The 21,061-nt window shown below is 43.6% G+C and overlaps 1 pseudogene; it reads right to left on the bottom strand.

Annotated features, from left to right (window-relative positions):
- Positions 1 to 3,022: 3,022 nt before the first annotated feature.
- On the bottom strand, positions 3,023 to 3,140 carry LOC126191859 (5S ribosomal RNA; annotated as a pseudogene).
- Positions 3,141 to 21,061: the final 17,921 nt, after the last annotated feature.

Raw genomic sequence — 21,061 nt, 5'->3', positions numbered from 1 at the left:
TATGGAGAGAGGAAACGTGACGGGGGCGGGGAGGGGGGAGGAGGTGCATTCAGAGAAGTGAGAGAAGCAGATTAAAAGAGAGAGGGAGCAGCAGGTAAACAGAGAAAGGGGGCAGGTGGTGAATGACTAATGGAACACAGTAATAAATACAAAAATTAGGGGTGTTATTGTGAATTTGATGTACTATTAGAAAAAGCGGAGGAGGAGATGGACAGAGACGGGAAGATGGATCGAGAAGGAGAGGAGGATGGAGAGGAGGAGAAATTGTTGTGAGAGAGGGATGGGGGAGGGCAGATGGAGGAAATGGAAAGAGAGACGGATGGGCGGCAGGAGGAGGTGGATAGAGAGACGAGATAGGACTAAATGGACAAGAGAGATGAGGGAAGAGGGAATGAACTGACATAAAACTGGGATGAATAAATATCCGGGCAACGCCGGGTTTACTGATAGTAATTAGATAAAGATTTACATGACAATGGGCGTGTTCATCTGAAAGAAATTACAGAATATTTTCCTATGGTTTGATGCGGCGTATAAAGTCTCGATAACTAGAGTGTTGTTCTTGATGTCTACAGATGATAAGACTCCTTGCTTAATATACATGACACCACCAAAGTTCATCTAGTTGGAATTTTATCATTATAAAATGAACTACATAATGATCAACTGAAAAATGCGCCTGTTGGAGCACAATAAAGGCAAATATGATCGTGTTTGAAAGACTCTGACAGAAAAGTGGGCAACCAGCTGTCTGAGTCCTCCTTCCTCACCAAAAATTCTGGAAGCTTCACAAGACGAGCGACCATTTGATGTAAGAAATTTACCAAGTAAAATTTCATTTCTTTTGAGTTAAAAATTCAATAAATAGCAGATTTTGTATTAGAACTTTAGAAACCGTTAACAGCGTACTTTTGTGAATGAGATCCGCCAAATATAAATAATTAGTTTCTTATGACATACATGACGAAACTCCAGAATCGGCAAGTTAACATTGCGAAATTATTGATGCTGGTAAAACGTGTGCTGTATTTACCCTTACCGTTTCGAAACAACAATATTTTTAAGGCCCACAGCAAATCCCAGAATTTTTCACACAGAACATCACGGTAAATTTTTTATCATCCAACTTTTCGAATCTCTTGACCCCTCCGTGGTTACGCTCGTGTTTCCGAGTACAAATAAATATCGTAACCGTGAACTTTCCGACTTACATGAAAACAAGAACATCCCTTCACATTTTATCCAGGCTTAGGACTGGCCAATGCACATAGTACATAGGTATGTTTAATTTTTTTTCCATTTTATTTATTTTTTTGTTGTTTTTGTTGTTATCGTTGTTGTTTATTTGTGTCGTTCAGCATTACAGTAGCAAATTGATAAACTTTTTTCCTTATCAATCGTAATTTCTTATTCAATTTTTTGTAAAAAGGCTAAAGATTTTAAACATCTTTTTAAATCTCCTCAGTTTTCATAATGTCTTTTGATTTTTTGTCAAGATCTCTGTACAGTTTCTTTCTTTTTTGAAGAGGTAGGCCAATGGAATCTTGTTAAGTTTCAAAAATAGCATTCACTGCCTCCTCTTTCAGCTTTTGAATCAGAAAAGTACACATTTGGATGTTTCTGATTTATTGAGGAGTTCAGTTTTCCATGCCAACCTTCGACAGCCTTCGTCGCTCTGTGTCGTTGGTTAAAAACATTCCACATTTCAATAGGTATATTAGGATTTTCCATCCACTGATCAACCATATAGTCTGCAAGTGTTGTGATCTTCTCTCCACTGGGCATTTGTCCCATTATTAAAATCCACGCTTCATCGACTGTGTTTAAGTGGAAGATGTGCCACTGCAGCACACATACAACAGAACAATAGGACTTCCTCCCTATCCCTTTAGCCTTCCGTTGATCCCAGTTCCTGTATCTTCTTCCACAGACACTGGTTAAAGTGAAAATTACAACCGGAAAGTTGTGTTTCAGGGAACACTGAATTCATTGTTTTAATTGTAGCCATTTAAAAATATAGCACTGCAGTTTTAGGTGACCACCAAGGCATCTTAGACTTGAATCCAGAAAAAAGTCTTTCATATGAATTATGACTTTGTCTGGTAGCAAAGCAAATAAAACAGGAAATATCTTAGTTGCCTTTTCTGTATTTCCGATGTCGACATGGATTGTGTACAATTGTTTGAACTGTTTCGAACAGCTGTCAAATGTCCCATCCGTAAGCACAGTTCCATTGTCACAAAGGATTTTCTCTGCTTCTTCACAAGCAAATACTAGAAGTCTCTTGCCTGGAACAGAGCTGTGGTGTCACCGCCAGACACCACACTTGCTAGGTGGTAGCCTTTAAATCGGCCGCGGTCCGTTAGTATACGTCCGACCCGCGTGTCGCCACTATCAGTGATTGCAGACCGAGCGCCGCCACACGGCAGGTCTAGAGAGATTTCCTAGCACTCGCCCCAGTTGTACAGCCGACTTTGCTAGCGATGGTTCACTGACAAATTACGCTCTCATTTGCCGAGACGATAGTTAGCATAGCCTTCAGTTACGTCATTTGCTACGACCTAGCAAGGCGCCATTATCATTTGCTATTTATCTTGTGATGCATGTACCGTCAGACCGATGTTCACCAATTATGGATTAAAGTTAAGTATTTCAGAAGCTACGTACCTTCTTTTGCTAGTATAATTACTTTACCTGTTCCAGACCTCACGCCAGCCTGCGTGAGTTTAAACGCGTGCCTTTCGGCTTCACCTCGTAGTGGCTTGGCTGTCTTGCCAAGTCACAACAAGAGCCATCATCAATCTTCAATCAACTATTATAGCACTCCGTCTTCAGGCCACAAGTGGCCCATCGGGACCATCCGACCGCCGTGTCATCCTCAGATGAGGATGGGGATAGGAGGGGCGTGTGGTCAGCACACCGCTCTCCCGGTCATTATGATGGTTTTCTTTGACCGGAGCCGCTACTATTCAGTCGAGTAGCTCCTCAGTTGGCATCATGAGGCTGAGGGCACCCCGAAAAATGGCAACAGTGCATGGGGGCGCGGATGGTCACCCATCCAAGTGCCGACCACGCCCGACAGCGCTTAACTTCGGTGATCTGACTGGAACCGGTGTATCCACTGCAGCAAGGCCGTTGCCCAAACAACTATTACCTTCCGTTAATTTCAAAAGATCTTCGCTAAGGTGAATTTCCGAACTAGAGCCAAGGTTCTGGGTTGTCCCAATAGCTCCTCTTCTCGGCTGACACAATTGAGTCTTGGAGTTGTCATAATTCGGAATATATGCCACGAATTCTAATCCTTTATCTTGAAATTCCTCCTTAAAAATTTGCGCTACAGGCACTGTCTTTTCTTCACGAACTCTTTTTCTGCAATTATGTAGCCTTTTCTTTATCTCCACATCTGTTTTGTCAGGTGGACAAGAATGTTGCTGCTGAGCAACGATTTCACCATTTGCAATTTTTAAACGGCTTTTGCACCTACTCCGTTCATAATTGACGCACATCCAGTTCGTATATTCTTCATTTTTCCTATAAATACAGTAGTGATGACCATCCTTGATAAGACACGGCCCCCCTTTTGTTGTTGTTATCGCTTCCATCGTGTACACTGCATAGAACAGAAGTCGTATAGGAAAACACACGGAACGAAAGCTATCGATGACGACACTGTCTGAGAAACGTTGACAACACCTGCACTGAGGGTGAGTGACTGGGGTAGACAAGCAGTGGGGGAGGCTCAGTTCGCAAACACCTCGTTAGGGAACCGGTTGCTCGGGACAGCTTCGCTACCTGCTGCACCCCTGTAGGAAACCCCTCGATAGGAAACCCCACGTAACCGATGGAAGGGGGGGGGGGGGGGGGAGCTCGAGTGCACGCCGTCTTGTCCTTTGAGACGGGAAAGACCCCTCTACTTACTTCTATGCTCTGTGATCGTGACCGTCACAATTATTAAGAGAAAAAAAGCGGTCACCTGGGCTTCATCAAAACAGCCTTCGTACCGAAGCCACAAAGAAGAGAAATCAGACAGACCACCGTCGGCCTATACGCCCCCTCAGTCGCTGTGGGATGAGCGGCGCCAGAGAAGGACGGCCGCTGATGAGATAGGTCTAGGACGCCGCTGGGGGACTACGCCCAGCGCCCTGCGGCCTGCGCTGGCGTGGCTGCGGCCAATCCGCGATAAGCGCTCGGCATTTGTCAGCCGGTGTCCGCGGCGGCGACGGCCGAGGGCACTCCCCGCGATGACGTCGCCTAGATTCCGTGCTCTGCGCCGGAGTGCTCGCTTCTAACGAATCGCCGCGGACTCCGACTCCATAAAAGATACCGACGCGGACATACAAATCGCCTATCTGCTCTGCAGTCCTTGAGGCGCAGACTCGTCGTATCTCAGTTCTCGAAACGGAACTGATTCTCTTCTACCTCGACTAGCTTCGACGGTCTCTTGTGCGTCGATTTTCTCCAGTATCCATTGCCTAAAAAATAACCATTCGGCGGTACTTAAAGAGAAGAGCGAAGAACAAATGGGCAGATTTCAAACTTAGCTGTGTGGCATTAAGCTTCGTATTAAGTGCACTGCTAGAATAAATAACGAAGAAAAAAGCCTTTCTGGCAATATTGTGTGTCGCATGGGACCGAGACTCGAATCCGAATACTTGCCCTTCAGGAACAAAACTATTACCGACGGAAGATTTCTTTTTTCTTTTTTCAGCAATGTTCTGAATCAGTTTGCGTCTCTCCACAGAATTCCTGACTATCCACGTAAGACTCACGGCCATACATCACAGCTTCTCTTTTACCTGGATCTCTCTCCTTCGTTCCAGTTCATAGAAGCTCTCGTTCTAACTACCTGTTTACCATTCCTAGAAGAAAGGCAACTGTTGGAAAACACATCAAAAAAAGTTTTGCATCACCTCGGTTCCGAGAGTTCAAGAACCTGTACAGAGAATTGGAATAGAGATAAACATAAACATCATTTCCGCCCTTTTTATTGCTCATGAAATCCACACACTGCATGTTGTACCACCATATGGAGAGACCTTCAGAGGTGGTGGTCGAGACTGCTGTACACACCGATACCCCTAACATCCGGTACCACGTCCTCTAGCACTGACACATGCCTGTATTCGTTCTGGCATACTATCCACAAGTTCATCAAGGCATTTTTGGTCCAGATTGTCCCATACCTCAACGGCGATTCAGCGTAGATCCCTCAGAGTGGTTGCTGCGTCACGTCGTCCGTAAAGAGCTCTTTTCAATCTATCCCAGGCATGTTCGATAGGGTTCATGTTGGATAACATGCTGGCCACTCTAGTAGAGCGATGGCGTTATCATGAAGGAAGTCATTAAGATGATGTGCACGAAGGGGGCGCGAATTGTCATCCATGAAGACGAAAGCCTCGCAAATATGCTGCCGATATGGTTGCACTATCGGTCGGAGGATGGCATTCACGTATCGTACAGCCGTTACGGCGCCTTCCGTGACCACCAGCGGCATACGTCGGCCCCACATAATTCCACACCAACACAGTGTGTCTAAGGCGTTGAGCTTGATCGGGTTGCCTCCAAACACGTCTCCGACGATTGTCTGGTTGAAGGCATAAGCGACATTCGTCGATGAAGAGAACGTGATGCCAATCCCGAGCGGTCCATTCAGCATTTTGTTGGGCCCATCTGCACCCCGCTGCACGGTGTCGTGGTTCAAAGAAGGACCACGCCAAGGACGTCGGGAATGAAGTTGCACATCATGCAGACTACTGCGCACAGTTTGAGTCGTAACACAACATCAAAAATGGTTCAAATGGCTCTGAGCACTATGGGACTTAATATCTGTGGTCATCAGTCCCCTAGAACTTAGAACTACTTAAACCTAACTAACCTAAGGACATCACACACATCCATGCCCGAGGCAGGATTCGAACCTGCGACCGTAGCGGTCACGCGGTTCCAGACTGAAGCGCCTAGAACCGCACGGCCACACCGGCCAGCAACACGACATTCTGTGGCTGCACGAAAACATTATTCAACATGTTGACGTTGCTGTCAAGGTTCCTCCGAGCCATAATCCGTAGGTAGCGGTCATCTACTGCAGTAGTAGCCCTTGGGCGGCCTGAGCGAGACATGTCATCGACAGTTCATGTCTTTCTGTATCTCCTCCATGTAGGAAGAACGTCGCTTTGGTTCATTCCGAGACGCATGGACTCTTCCCTTGTTGAGAGCCCTTCCTGGTACAAAGTAACAATGCGGACGCGATCGAAACGCGGTATTGACCGTCTAGGCAAGGTTGAACTACAGACAACACGAGCCGTGTACCTCCTTCCTGGTGGAATGACTGGAACAGATCGGCTGTTGGACCCCTTCCATCTAATAAGCGCTGTCCATGCATGGTTGTTTACATCTTTGGGCGAGTTTAGTGACATCTCTGAACAGTGAAAGGAGCTATATCTGTGATACAATACCCACAGTCATTGTCTGTCTTCAGGAGTCCGGGTGACTGGGGTGATGCTAAACTTTTTTCATGTATGTATGTTTCAGGAAATTCATGACACTTGTCTGAGTTAGAACAATTTATTAATTTGCTATTATTTATGTCACTGTCCATTATCTGAAACGATAAATGCCAGTCATGGTGACCACTGAATCGTATTGTTGTTGTTGTTGTCTTCAGTCCTGAGACTGGTTTGATGCAGCTCTCCATGCTACTCTATCCTGTGCAAGCTCTTTCATCTCCCAGTACCTACTGCAACCTACATCCTTCTGAATCTGCTTAGTGTATTCAACTCTTGGTCTCCGTCTACGAATTTTACCCTCCACGGTGCCCTCCAATGCTAAATTTGTGATCCCTTGATGCCTCAAAACATGTCCTACCAACCGATCCCTTCTTCTAGTCAAGTTGTGCCACAAACTTCTCTTCTCCCCAATTCTATTCAATACCTCCTCATTAGTTACGTGATCTACCCACCTTATCTTCAGCATTCTTCTGTAGCACCACATTTCGAAAGCTTCTATTCTCTTCCTGTCCAAACTAGTTATCGTCCATGTTTCACTTCCATACATGGCTACACTCCATACAAATACTTTCAGAAACGACTTCCTGACGCTTAAATCGTATTAACTGTCATATAATAATATAAGAAAAAGATATTTTTTCATGCACCAGCAACCTTCACCTGACGCCGTGTGTGCATGGAGATAAGTTACTGGTGTATGAAAAATGTGACCTGCAGTAGCCAATTTTTCGTGCTGAATGATGGTCAGTGAAAGAATCCGGTAATAAATTGATAAATTATTCTAATGCATCCATGTGTCACGAAATTCCTGAAACATATATCCACTGCTGACAGTTGCCTGAACGAAACATTTGCCGCCAAATACAAAAGCTGACAACGAAAGTAAAGACCCAGACGATATGGTCGGATTTCAATGTAACTTCGTACGTGGACATACTATCGTTGCGCATTTAAAAGCTTTACTTGGTATTCCCTGTGATAGGTAGAACGGCCGCCAGATTGCGATAGTGCTGTTCGTGTTTAGTGTTGTAACCAGGTCTCGTAGTATATGCAAAGGGCCTGAATGGCGTCAGGTGTTGACTAACAATCAGTCCTCGCAGTGTGTATAAAGGACTGAAACACCGCCAGATGTTGGTTGATTACTGTGTAGAACAAGGATATTGTGCGCACTCTTGTGAGACAGCGGTATCAGGCTCCTGACAGAGTCTGAAAGACACCTCACTGTGGGCAGTATCTAGATCTGCGAGGCATTTGCACTTGACAGTAGCCCCATTCTGGATTGGCTGGGAAGTTTAAGGAAGGCATACTCGTTGTCAAGATTCAGACTGACCTCGTCTGACCACCACAAAGCTGAATCACCGTATTGGGTACGGAGCCCGTCGTAATTCAGTAACATCTGCGCCTGCCAACCGAAAGGCAGTAAGTGACTTCCTGCAACATTCTGTGTCGTCCCGCAACATTGGTTCAATAGGAGCCGCGCTGACGAATAACCGTCCCATGTGTAGGCTGCTGTTGATACACAACACGAAATAAGACGATTTGGAGCGTTGCCGTGACAGGGAAGCATAGACACCTGACGAATGGTGTCGCATTGTATTCAGTGACGAATCGCGGTTCCCCACAGCCGCGAATGACCATCATCGGCGAGTATGGGGGGGGACCTGTGGAGAAGTCGCCTTATTCCAATGTTTTATAGTGGTGGAGCGGTGTTGTTTCTGACGTCATTTTGTGGGGAGCCATCTGGTACAATCTTGTGTGACGTCTGGTGGTGACTGACGGTTCTGACACAGTAGAAAGGCACATGACGACCATCATGCATCACCATGTGTTACCGCTCGCCGGTCGGTGTGGCCGAGCGGTTCTAGGCGCTTCAGTCTGGAACCGCGCGACCGCTACGGTTCGAATCCTGCCTCGGGCTTGGATGTGTTGTGATGTCCTTAGGTTAGTTAGGTTTAAGTAGTTCTAAGTTCTAGGGGACTGATGACCTCAGATGTTAAGTCCAATAGTGCTCAGAGCCATTTGAACCAATGGTTTTTTTTTTTTACCGCTCAAGCGACAATATCGTGGTACCATTTTTCAACAGAACGATACTTGTCGATCCGTTTCTCTGTGAACTGCCTGCGTGATGTCTGCTCTGGCCACAAAAACCCCAGATCGTCCTCAACAGAACGTGTGTGACCAACACTGACGTAAAATCCGTCCTAACGACAAGTACTCAGGATCTCAAGAACCAGTTACAGCAGTTGTGGGACCAGATTGCCTCCAGAAAGGATACGACCACCTGGTGACGACCGCCCGAACAGAATCAGTCCGTGCATCCAGGCCACAGCGGATGTAAGGTCATATTGATAAGTGGGCATGTACAGTTAAGTCGTTTGTAAATTTGACTCGATTTTCTAATCACTGGACTAATATCATATATGTGCTCAGCCCACGAAGTTCCTAATACGTTCTCACAGATGTATTGCTAAGCTAGCGGTAGTGCCTTCACTTCGGGTAACTGGTAGTCCCTTGGCACACCGCGACAGGACTCAATTTGCACATGCTTCAGTATTAAGACGGTGCGCAGGTGTAGTACAGTGAAAATGGGCTGTTGCAGTACGGGAGACTCCGGGAAGCGTTGACGTGAGGACTTCCCAGGAGTGACGATTACCATGTTGAAAGTCGGTAGGTTTTCCTGTCTGGATGTGGCTGTCACTCGTGTAGCCGCCTATGAAGTCGTGGGTTCCTTCGAGCAATTTACATCGCTGGTTTGCAACATTTCCGTACAGTGAAGCAAGTCCCTTATTCTGCCACGAATTCTGAGGTGTACCTTCTGTGAGACAGTTGTAGCAATCTTTATCAACTCACAATGGAAATTAATGGTGAGCTCGCTGGCCCAGTTACACCTTAACTGAGCTCAGTTATTCCCAAGGAGAGTGAAAATACCTCTTGGAGGTGTTAATCTTAATGGTGCTCATGACAGATCGCGTACGCCATCACTTGCATGTTTGTGTTTGTATTAGCCTTTGAGAAATCAGGTACCAACACTGCGGTACAAGTTGTCACATTCATATGTTACTATTATTTAAGGTACCAAAGGGAGCACCAGAGGTAAATAGTTTAAATTTATCTGTAAATTTCGTAGCTTCTGGGTGGCGTTTTGCCGTAAATGGCTTTTGTATCGAATCGCCTGAGCTGGCACTATGTTTAAATGTGTACGACTCAATCAAACGGGCCGTTTAAGTAACTGAGTACTGGAACACCCATTTGATAAATTCGCTTACGCTTAAATTATGGGGAAAGGTGCAAAATTGGTACCACCTTTAAATTGTATGTAGTTGTTTTAATAGGTCATGGTATGTTTTGTTACCAAGGAGTTCTTCATGCGAGACTGCCACAGCTGTGTAAGCCCATGGTGCAAAATGAAGAAACCGCACAGAGATCGCTGGATCAACAGTCTTTTATTGTACAGGCGACCGGTCTTGGAACATTTGAAGTTCCATCATCTGGTGTAGCAAAAAATCACTTAATCATTATCAATCCAGTGTTTTCATGGAGCCAAAAGTTAGGTGTCAAGACGATAAAATGGTGGAGGTAAGTTCCACAAAAAAACAAAAAAAGAAGCCGCTCCCCGGGCTGCGCGACCAGAAGCACAAACAGGAAAAATATGAATGAACAGAACGTGTTTGTGAGATTGTTATTTTTCTATTTTTAGAGCTCTGAAAACTAATTATTTTATTTTACCTCTTTAGATCGGGCGAGGCGGCATGTTTGTACCTGTGGATACGTTTATACCAGCTTCTGAACGAAGTTTCTCAGGATGAAGTGATGACGATCTTCGTCTATTAACAGTCTTGCTTTTCGGTTTGTTTGGAAACAATGGGTTATGATTTAAATTTTGTTGTTCGAGCTCTGTCTGTCGTTAAGTTTACTGATTTGCTCATAGGCGCCCTTAATTGTTTGATAATTACTTACTGGTGCTTGTAAATATTTTTTTATGCTATGGGCGCCTTTATACTACCTTCCTGTTTTCTGTGTCTTAATTATTGGTGCTTTTAAATAATTTCGGTGTTGTATTGCCTGGTTATTTGTTTTGTTCGTCGACACCCTTAAACTATTTTCGTGTTATAGCACTTGATTTATTGGCGCTTTCAGAGTATTCAACAATGACCTTCCAAGTGCTTACCATAATAATTAACGACGCTGAGGTTACTGGCTTGGGCCTCTGTAAATGTTTTGAGTGAAATCAGTATGCAAAATTTTTGTGCTATGCGCTCAGTCGTTTACTGCTCTCGGATTCCGGCATCCTTACCGTTCCAGTTCCACACGGGCTGTTCTGAAAGTAGCGTCCGATCGGTCACGAAATGAAAACTGCAGTGAGATTCAAAAACTTTTTATTCGCAACAGTTAGCCACGCCTTCCAACTACCTTATAAATAGTCGCCGCTCTGACGTTGACATTTGTTCGTGGCAAAACGTTGTTTTCATAGCCAGCGGTTCATGTGAGCAGAGATGAACAACAGATGGAGCCAATTAGGGGCTGTATTGTGGGTGATTAAACACTTCCCATCAACAACGGTGCAGGAGCTCTTCATTTACCCTGCAGAATGTGGCTGAAAACTGTCTCCAAGAAAGAAATGCATGATATTTATGTTATGTGGGTTGCATAGCGGCAGACAAAATCTTCCACCAGAACCAAGTACTTGGCGGGGGACTCTGTTATCTTAGGAATTTCTACGTGATCACTTTACGTTCCGAACTCGAAAGAGCGACGTGAAGCGGGCGACAGCCACAATAAAGACACTGCCCAACACATCGATCGGATCTTCACAGTGGTTTCAATTTCACACCTAATCGTACTTTAATTTCTGAATACGCCTCGTATTTCGTTTCCTCCTCCACTTCTGTGTGCTCTTGTTTGCCTGGTACTGTAGCTTAGCCACATCCAATGTAATTCTTCCCAGAATTAAAATTGGACTCTGAAGTCTAATGTGCAATGCTTTCAACTTCCTGGTAGATTAATAATGTGTGCACGACTGGTACTTGGGCATAATTCTGGAAACATTGTAATACTATAAATCATTATTGTCTATTTTTATTCTTTACAGAAATTTGGGAGTGTTTACCACCAAATGCGTTTCGTTTTTATTTAGCTGTCAACTTCAATGGTTATTTTGAAAATACGGGACATATAATATATTTGTATATTTAGCTTTTTATGATTCAAAACGTTTTTATCTATAAAATGTATAAAGACAGAATTTAGAGCCGGCCGGAGTCTGGAACCGCGCGACCGCTACGGTCGCAGCTTCGAATCCTGCCTCGGCATGGATGTGTGTGATGTCCTTAAGTTAGTTAGGTTTAAGTAGCTCTAAGTTCTAAGGGACTTATGACCGCAGCAGTTGAGTCCCATAATGCTCAGAGCCATTTGAACCATTTTGAACCAGAATTTAGAAGCATATTATGCACACAATGTCTACAGAGCGAACATTGAAGATGCTTTGTATGTAAAAGCGAAACGTGTCTGGTGGAGTGTACGTTTAAATTACAAAAAGCTGAAGACGAGAATATAAAACATGAAAGTGATAAATAAGAACTGCCGACAAAGAAGTCCGTGCAAACGAACGTATCATCATTTAAAATTATTGGAGGGCAAAAAAAGTCTAGTGGAAATGCTACGAACGGGAAGCTGACACACCGATTGAAAAATCTGCGAAGAAAATTTTCGATCGGTAGTTATACAGATCAAAAGATTGAAATTAAGTGAGGAAGATGATGAAAATGCTTTGCAACGGCGGATAACTTGTAACGGATAACAGTCTTTATCACAATTTATTCATTGCGATGACCGGTTTCCACTACTACTGTGGTCATCTTTAGTCCTACAAGTCGTAACAAAGCTTTATTTAGAGGACTACATACATTAGGGAAAATACATAAAGTTATAAAGCTATGAAACGATGAATTATCAATGAGTAAGGACCTCCTTCTGCTGGAGAATCAGTACTCGAGAAGCCAGTGCACTTCTTACTATATATTATGGAGGCTCAGCCCACTTCTGGCGGAATGATGTCAGTACTAACCAATGGGTTATAGGTCGAATAACAATGTAAAATTTATTAGTTAAAAGAACATTGTCAAGAAAGGAAAATAAACACACACTAAACTTAGCTTATTTATCAGCTATTGTCAATTAAAAAGCGTTAAAATATTTAAACATGCAGGATAAATGAACTTCGTTTTGACAGTACATGGGTTGCCCTCTCAAGGCCTGTTAGTGAACCACTGGTTGCCATGGTGAAGTTGGACGCCATTCCAAAAATGTGGCAGCAGGCTTCGTTCCACTGAAGTTGTAGTGAAGTCGATAGGCAAAGTAGTGGTTGCCATGCTGAAGATAAACGCCAGTGCAAAGGACTAGCAGCAGGTTTCTTTCTAACGAAGTTGTTGCGAAAGTGGAATGGCGAAGACTGTCACGTCAGACCATGTACTATTGAGCAACAACATGTCTTTATTGAAACGATTTTCAATGAGTAGGCTGCAATAATCGTTAACTGACATGTATAGTACATGCTGCACACATACGACTTACTGGTGTAATAAGAGACTTCCACTTACATAGATTACATAATAATTCTCACTGATCAATACTAAAAAAGTGCTAAAAATCGAGAGGGCACAGTAGGTGTGCATATTTATGAAATATTGTCTATGAAGTTCGTATGTAGATTCCATTTTTTTTTACATGTGACAATTTTTAAGAAGCACTGCTACATCTTATGTTGCATGCCTGTGTGATAAACAATTAAAAATAATGAAAATGGAAGGAATTTAAAATTTTAATACTATGAGCCGTAGTGTTAAAAATAAAGGGATGTGAATTAGCAATGTGCAGTCTTAACGCATATAAGCAAACATTCTAAAAACAGATATTCAGTCATAAAATAATGTTTGGCGAAATAAAATTACAAAGTAAAGATAAAATATTTCCTAAAGGTCTTAATAATTTTAAAAATCTATGTATTTTCTTTAATGTATGTAGCCCTCTGATTAAAGCTTTGTATACGACTTTTAGGCCTGAAGATGACCACAGTAGTGGTCGAAACCGGTCACCGTTATAAATAAATTGTGACAAAGACTGTTTTTGACAGTAAAAACGTCTTGCTGCGTATATTGCACATACAATTACATGAATGTAAATTGATACGCAAAACGTAAGGATGAAAGTAGCTTTTGCATGACGTCACTACCAAGGGACATAGCTCGATGAAACTCGAACCATACATACATAGAAACAAATGCTACAGTATAGGCTAGACAGAAACTGAAATAACTATGCAACGAGGCGGGGAGAAGTGACTCTCTTACGCAAAGATAATAACTACATGCAAGTAAAGGCGATTTACAACTTCCCGCTAGACTTTATAAAGTGCGAAATATGGTTCTTAGAAGGGTCTGTGATCACCACGGTTGGGAATGCAATCTCTACAGCGTCCTCCCATGCTGGCCACGAGGTTGGTAAGTAATTCTTGGGGTAGCGCGTTCACTTTCTCCACCAGAGCTGTTGGCACCCGCTGAATGGTCGTCGGTCTATGTGTACGTACTGCAGTACGTCGTCAACGGTGTCTCACGTTTGTTCCATAGAACTTAAATCGGGGGAACGAGCAGCCTAGTCCGTTGGCCAAATATCCTCCCGTTCCAAGAGATCATACTCCTGCGCTGTTCTATGCGGTCGCACACTGTCATCCGTGAAAAAGAAGAAAGTCAGGGCCGAATGCACAACTGAAAAGACCCACGTGGGGAAACAGTACAGGGTCACAACAACGGTGACTGATGAGGGTACCGTGTTCAAAGATTTGGAGGTGACCACGCAACACTACGCTTCCCCACACCATAACACCTTGACCAAATAACAATCACACTAGACAATGTTCCTGTCTGCATTAAATGTTTCCACCTCTCGCCATATGAGGGTACACACAGCACTGTCGAACCTGATAGTTTAAAAGGCCCAGGTGGTATGGTGTGGGGATGCATACCGTAGCATGAGTACTTCCAAACCTTTGAACACGGCACTGTCACTGGTCAGTATTGTTCTCACTGTACACCTTCCCTATGTGTGTTTTTCTGTGGTGCAGACTGAACTAATTTCCTTTTTTATGGATGACAATGCGCGACCGCTCGAACTGCGCAGGTGTAGGTGCTCTCGGAACGGGAGGATATTCGGCGAACGAACTCGTCTGCCAGTTCCATCCAACTGACATCGATGGGAGACGTATGGAACGGGGTGACATGAATCGTGGTAACCTCTATGTAATTACTATCTTTGAATAAGAGTGTCAGTCCTGTACGTCTCATTGAGTATTTCTTTCAGTTGCCTTCTGTACTGTACTGTATTGTACTATGCTGTAGCAGTTATTTCTCTTTTGAGAGTGAAAACATGATCCAGGTACGGTGTACTCTTTTTATTACGTATGCGATTGCGTAATTTCAACCTTTGCTCATTTTCAAGCATGTATCTTAAGTTTCGTCGCTGGTACATTTATTATAATGTCGCTAGTACATGTATAATAATGTAAAATGAAGCTGGACGCTCGAAAATGACCAAAGATTGAAACTGACAAATCGGATATATGATTTTAAAAAATTCGGGTTATTAAGACCCTGTTTCCAGTCTCAAAGCACATCGAGGCTGTGAACCTCCACAAAAATTAAATTTAAGAAAGTTCTTTCTATGCTTAGTCCAAGTTTCATCGATGTGCGTTACTTGTCAATGACATAATGCGAAAGTTGCTTTCGTCCTTAAGTTTTTTACACGAGTGTAATTTTTTCTCAGCATGTAATGCAAATTGCCGCTGTAGAAATCCACGCGGTACAGAATTGATGCACAGAGAATATCCGTTGTTCATGAGAGGTCTAGCGCTTCAGGGGCTAAAGTGATGTCGTAGAGTCTTTCTTACAATGCAGAGTATTCAAAAGAATGAGTTCACTGCGTCTCATGATTTTTTATACAAAAACAGCAAGTCCTTACTTGCATACGCTCAATAAAATTCTTGAAAACGTTCATATGTTCGTCACAACAGTAAATTACGTAACATAAAATACAGAAGCTTTTCTTTGAAAAATTTCGGGTTTAAAAATTTACCAAATAATTGGGAGCACTAGTACGAGAATAGGAAGTCTTCTGTTCTGGATGCAAGTTTTCCCAAGATGCCGGTAACAAAGAAAAGTGTCAGATGTGCATCAGTACATGTGCAGAGAGCTTTCTTTGATAAAAGGTCTTTCCTGATAAACTGCTACGGAAATGAAGAAGAAATGCGAAAGTGTCCGTCAGGGGTAGAGCACAGTATACTAATGAAGGTGGTCGATCGGAAAACTTGAAGAAGAATAAAAAGGAAGCATTTCAAACGTGGCTACGGCAAAGAATGTTAAAAAATCAAGTAATTAGATGAAGTACAAAGTGTGATAGGACTGATCAGAGATCTACCCTGAATACTGATGAGAAGAGGGGACAGATTAGTGGAACATGTGCTACGGTATACAGAGATAAGCAAGTTATTGTCAGGAGGAACGGCAGAGAGGAAGAGTAGCAGAGGCAAAGACTAGAAGACGCAAAACATATTACAGAACATACTGGATCTAATAGCTAAGTACGAATGAAAACCTAAACTCCATCCGAACAGGTCTCTGAAAGCCCAATGGCACCGGCCGACCGCCGCGTCGCTGGATGTGGATATGAAGGGGCATGTGGTCAGCACATCGCTCTTCCAGCCGTTGTCATTTTTCGTGACCGGTATCGTTACTTCTCAGTCAAGTTGCTCCTCAATTGGCCTCACAAGGGCTGAATGCATCCCGCTTGCCAACAGCACACGGCATACCTAGATGACCAACCATCCAAGTGCTACTGTGTGCAGGACCGAGACTCGAACTCTGGATCTTTGCCTTTCGCGGTCATATGCTATACCAACTGAGCTACCCAAGCACGACTCACGACCCGTCCTCACAGCTTCACTTTCGCCATTACCTCGTCTCCTGCCTTCCCAACTTCGCAAAAGCTCTCCAGCATACCTTGCGGAACTAGTACTCCTAGAAGAAAGGACATTGCGGAGACGTGGCTTAGCCCCAGCCTAGGGGATGTTTCCAGAATGAGATTTTCATTCTGCAGCGGAGTGAGCGCTGATATGAAAGTTTCTGGCAGATTAAAACTGTGTGCCGGACCGAGACTCGAACTCGGGACCTTTGCCTTTCGCGGGCAAGTGCTCCACCAACTAAGCTACCCAAGCACGAATCGCGACCCGTCCTCACAGCTTCACTTCCGCCAGTACCTCGTCTCCTACCATCCAAACTTCGCAGAAGCTCTCCAGCATACGTTGCAGAACTAGCACTCCTGAAAGAAAGGATATTACGGAGACATGGCTTAGCCACAGCCTAGGGGATGTTTCCAGAATGAGATTTTCACTCTGCAGCGGAGCGTGCGCTGATATGAAACTTCCTGGCAGATTAAAACTGTGTGCCGGTCCGGCCACCCAAGACGTTACTCTTCTTTACTGTTATTTCATCCCCCTCGACCCACACGTTTGGCCTGCCAAATTTACAGTGTCCTACTTTTCAGCCCAAGGCCTTTACAATACAAACAAGAGGCATGAAAACAAGAAATTAAAGATACGAAGTTAAAAATCCCTTATAATCCATGAGAAGGTAGTGGTATAGTGGTATTTACACAAAAATACAGTTTTCTTTGTTTTAAATTAAAGTACTAACAAGTAAAGGCAAAAAGAAAAAAAAGAGGTGTTTCACACAGAATGAAAAATCATGGCGCCGTTCATTAAAAGAAGCACTGCACTTTCACTAAAAGGCTGAAATACGCCTGGTCCATTGGGTAGGAAAGGAGGAGATAAAGTTAGATATTGGGGTGAGTTATGACAAGACTGAGGGAGAAGAGTATACTGGTGAGTGGGAAGAGCCATGGTATGAACAGGGGATGGGATGGGTAGAGGTTGGTAGGGAAGAGGGTGGCAAGATGAAGATCAGGTATGGAATGAGATGGGTTGGAAATCATAATTGCTAGAACGGATTAATGTTGGGGTGGATCCCGTTGGCTGGGAAAGGGAATCGGTTGAAGTTGGATTGGGTAGGTGTAGGAATAGTGAGATGTGTTTGAAAAGGCTGACCAATGGGGAGGGAGGAGGAGCAATACATTGGGGTTACTGGAATCTAGTTGGCGGATAGCGTAGGATGTGCAGAGGTTTTCGATGTCGGTGAGGAAGGATGGAAATTTGATGAGATGGTAGGAATTTAAACGGAAAGCATGGTGGCGTGTATAATATTTATGGATTTGGTGGGACTAATAGAAGTTAGGTGTAGCGGATATCAACGCATCATTTACGTATTAGAGGATGAGTCGGATCAAGGTTTTGTAGGTGTGGAGTATAGTGGAGGAGTGCAAGCCTAAGGTTGTCTTATAGTAGTTTTAATCTGTTGTGGTCTTTCTGTTGAATGGTTAGTAGATGACGTTTCCAAGCTAGTTGGCGATGTAGCGCTAGCCGGAGATAGTTTAGTGTGTCATTCAATGGAATAACACGGTTATAGATGGTGATGTGCACCGAAGCGCCAAAGAAACTGTTATAGATAGGTATGCTTATTCAAATACAGATATATGTAAACAGGCAGAGTGTGGCGCTTCGGTCGGCAGCGCCTATATACGACAACATGTGTCTGGCGCAGTTGTTAAATCAGTTACTCCTGCTACAATGGCAGGTTATCAAGATTTAAGTGTGCTGGAACTTGGTGTTTTAGACGGCACACGAGCGATGGGACACAGCATTTCCGAGGTAGCGATGAAGTGGGGACTTTCCGGTACGCCCATTTCAATAGTGTACTGCGAATATCAGGAATCCGATAAAACATCACATTTGCGCCATAACTGCGGCCGGAAAAAGATCCTGGAAGAACGGGACCAACGACGACTGAAGAGAATGGTTAACGTGACGGATGTGCAGCAATTCCGCAAATTGATGCAGACTTCAATGCCGGGCCATCAACAAGTGACAGCGTGCGAAACATTCAACGAAACATCATCTATATGGGCTTTCGGAGCAGAAGGCCCACTCGTGTACCGTTGAAGACTGCACGATACAAAGCTTTAATCCTCGCGTGGACCCGTCGCCACGGACATAGAACTGTTGACGACTGGAAATATATTGCCTGGTCCGACGAGCCTCGTTTCAAATTGTATCGTGCGGATATGGAGACAACCTCATGAATCTATGGTCCCTGCATGTCAGCAGGGGTCTGTTTTAGCTGTTGAAGACTCGGTAATGATGTGGGGCGTGTGCAGTTGGAGTGATATGGTATCTGTGATACGTTTAGATACGACTCTGACAGGTGACACCTACGTAAGCACTCTGTCTGATCACCTGCATCCATTCATGTCCGTTGTGCATTCCGACGGACTTGGGCAATTCCAACAGTACAATGCGACACCCCACAAGTCCAGAATTGCTTCAGAGTGGTTCCACGAACACTATTCTGAGCTTAAACACTTCCGATGGCCATAACACTCCCCAGATCCTGGCGTCTAGTCTCAGTGCGGCCTGTTTATTCCATACGCCGCCACATTGGCTCAGCTGTCAGCCCGAGAAGATTTTCTCATTGAGATTCGCCGAGAAAGCCTGCATTCTCATACATGCACAGCATATTTAAGACAAATTTGAGGGAAGTTGTTACGTCGTGATCCAAAAGTTAGCTCCTGACTGAATGAGCGGTTACGTAAATAGTGGGAGACACTAAAACTGAACTAATCAGTAGTAAAACAAACTGTGATTCGTAAAAGCATTTTATTTAATTCCATTGGCTGTGATTCCATAGTGAAAAATTATAATAATTACACCGCAAAACACACTTTTACTTGTGTTTCAATAGTTCTTATTTTACACGACTTAGATTTAGGGCCACAAACCCCTTTACATTTTTACGCTGTTTCGATTATGTTATTCTTGTTTTCTATTATAATGTAAAATACAAAATTGTCAACCATCACATAAAATTAATTGTCAGTCCTTCACGCATAGAGTATTTGAACACACAGCAAAGAAATTAAACGGGGATACATTATTCACATAATATCAGACACTATGGGTGAAGAAGGGGTGTTGTACCACAGAAGGGTGCTGTTTATTACACAACAGTCAGTCAGGGTTATTTAGTCATTCTCACAGTAACAGAGGATGGAACTTTCAGTTCAAATTGTGTTACTGAACACAACATATAGAGATGGAGAGATGTAGTAGGTTTTCCTTTAATTATTACACAAATAGTTTTTGTTGATGTGTTAACAACTGTAGAAATTTCATCATGTAGATCTACATCTATATCTACATCTACATATACAGGGTGGTCCATTGATCGTGACCGGGCCAAATATCTCACGAAATAAGCTTCAAACAAAAAAACTACAAAGAACGAAACTTGTCTAGCTTCAAGGGGGACACCAGATAGCGCTATGGGTGGCCCACTAGATGGCACTGCCATAGATCAAACGGATATCAATTGCGTTCATTTAAATAGGAACCCCCATTTTTATTACATATTCGTGTAGTACGTAAGGAAATATAGTTGGACCACATTTTTCGCTTTGTGATGGATGGCGATGTAATAGTCACAAACATATGGCCCCCCCATTTTAGACGAACAGTTGGTAAAAGGTAGGTATTTAAAATTAAAATACAGAACGTAGATACGTTTGAACATTTTATTTCGGTTGTTCCAATGTGATACATGTACCTTTGCGAACTTATCATTTCTGAGAACGCATGCTGTTACAGCGCGATTACCTGTAAATACCACATTAATTCAATAAATACCCAAAATGATGTCCGTCAACCTCAATGCATTTGGCAGTACGTGTAACGACATTCCTCTCAACAACAAGTTGTTCGCCTTCCGTAATGTTCGCACATGCATTGACAATGCGCTGACGCATGTTATCAGGCGTTGTCGGTGGATCACTATGGCAAATATCCTTCAACTGTCCCCACAGAAAGAAATCCGGGGACGTCAGATCCGGGGAATGTGCGGGACATGGTATGGTGCATCGACGACCAATCCACCTGTCATGAAATATGCTATTCAATACCGCTTCAACCGCACGCGAGCTATGTGCCGGGAATCCATCATGTTAGAAGTAAATCGCCTTTCTGTCACGCAGTGAAACATCTTGTAGTAACATCGGTAGAACATTACGTAGGAAATCAGCATATATTGCACCATTTAGTTTGTCATCGATAAAATGGGCTCCAATTGTCCTTCCTCCATAATGCCGCACCATACATTAACCCGCCAAGGTTGCTGATGTTCCACTTGTCGCAGCCATCGTGGATTTTCCGTGGCCCAATAGTGCATATTATGCCGGTTTACGTTACCGCTGCTGGTGAATGACGCTTCGTCGCTAAATAGAACGCGTGCACAAAATCTGTCTTCGTCCCTTAATTTCTCTTGTGCCCAGTGGCAGAACTCTACACGACGTTCAAAGTCGTCGCCATGCAATTCCTGGTGCATAGAAATGAGGTACGGTTGCAA

The sequence above is a fragment of the Schistocerca nitens genome, chromosome 6 (assembly GCF_023898315.1).
Source record: "Schistocerca nitens isolate TAMUIC-IGC-003100 chromosome 6, iqSchNite1.1, whole genome shotgun sequence".
Lineage (NCBI taxonomy): Eukaryota > Metazoa > Arthropoda > Insecta > Orthoptera > Acrididae > Schistocerca > Schistocerca nitens.
This window is presented reverse-complemented; position numbering and strand designations above follow the sequence as displayed.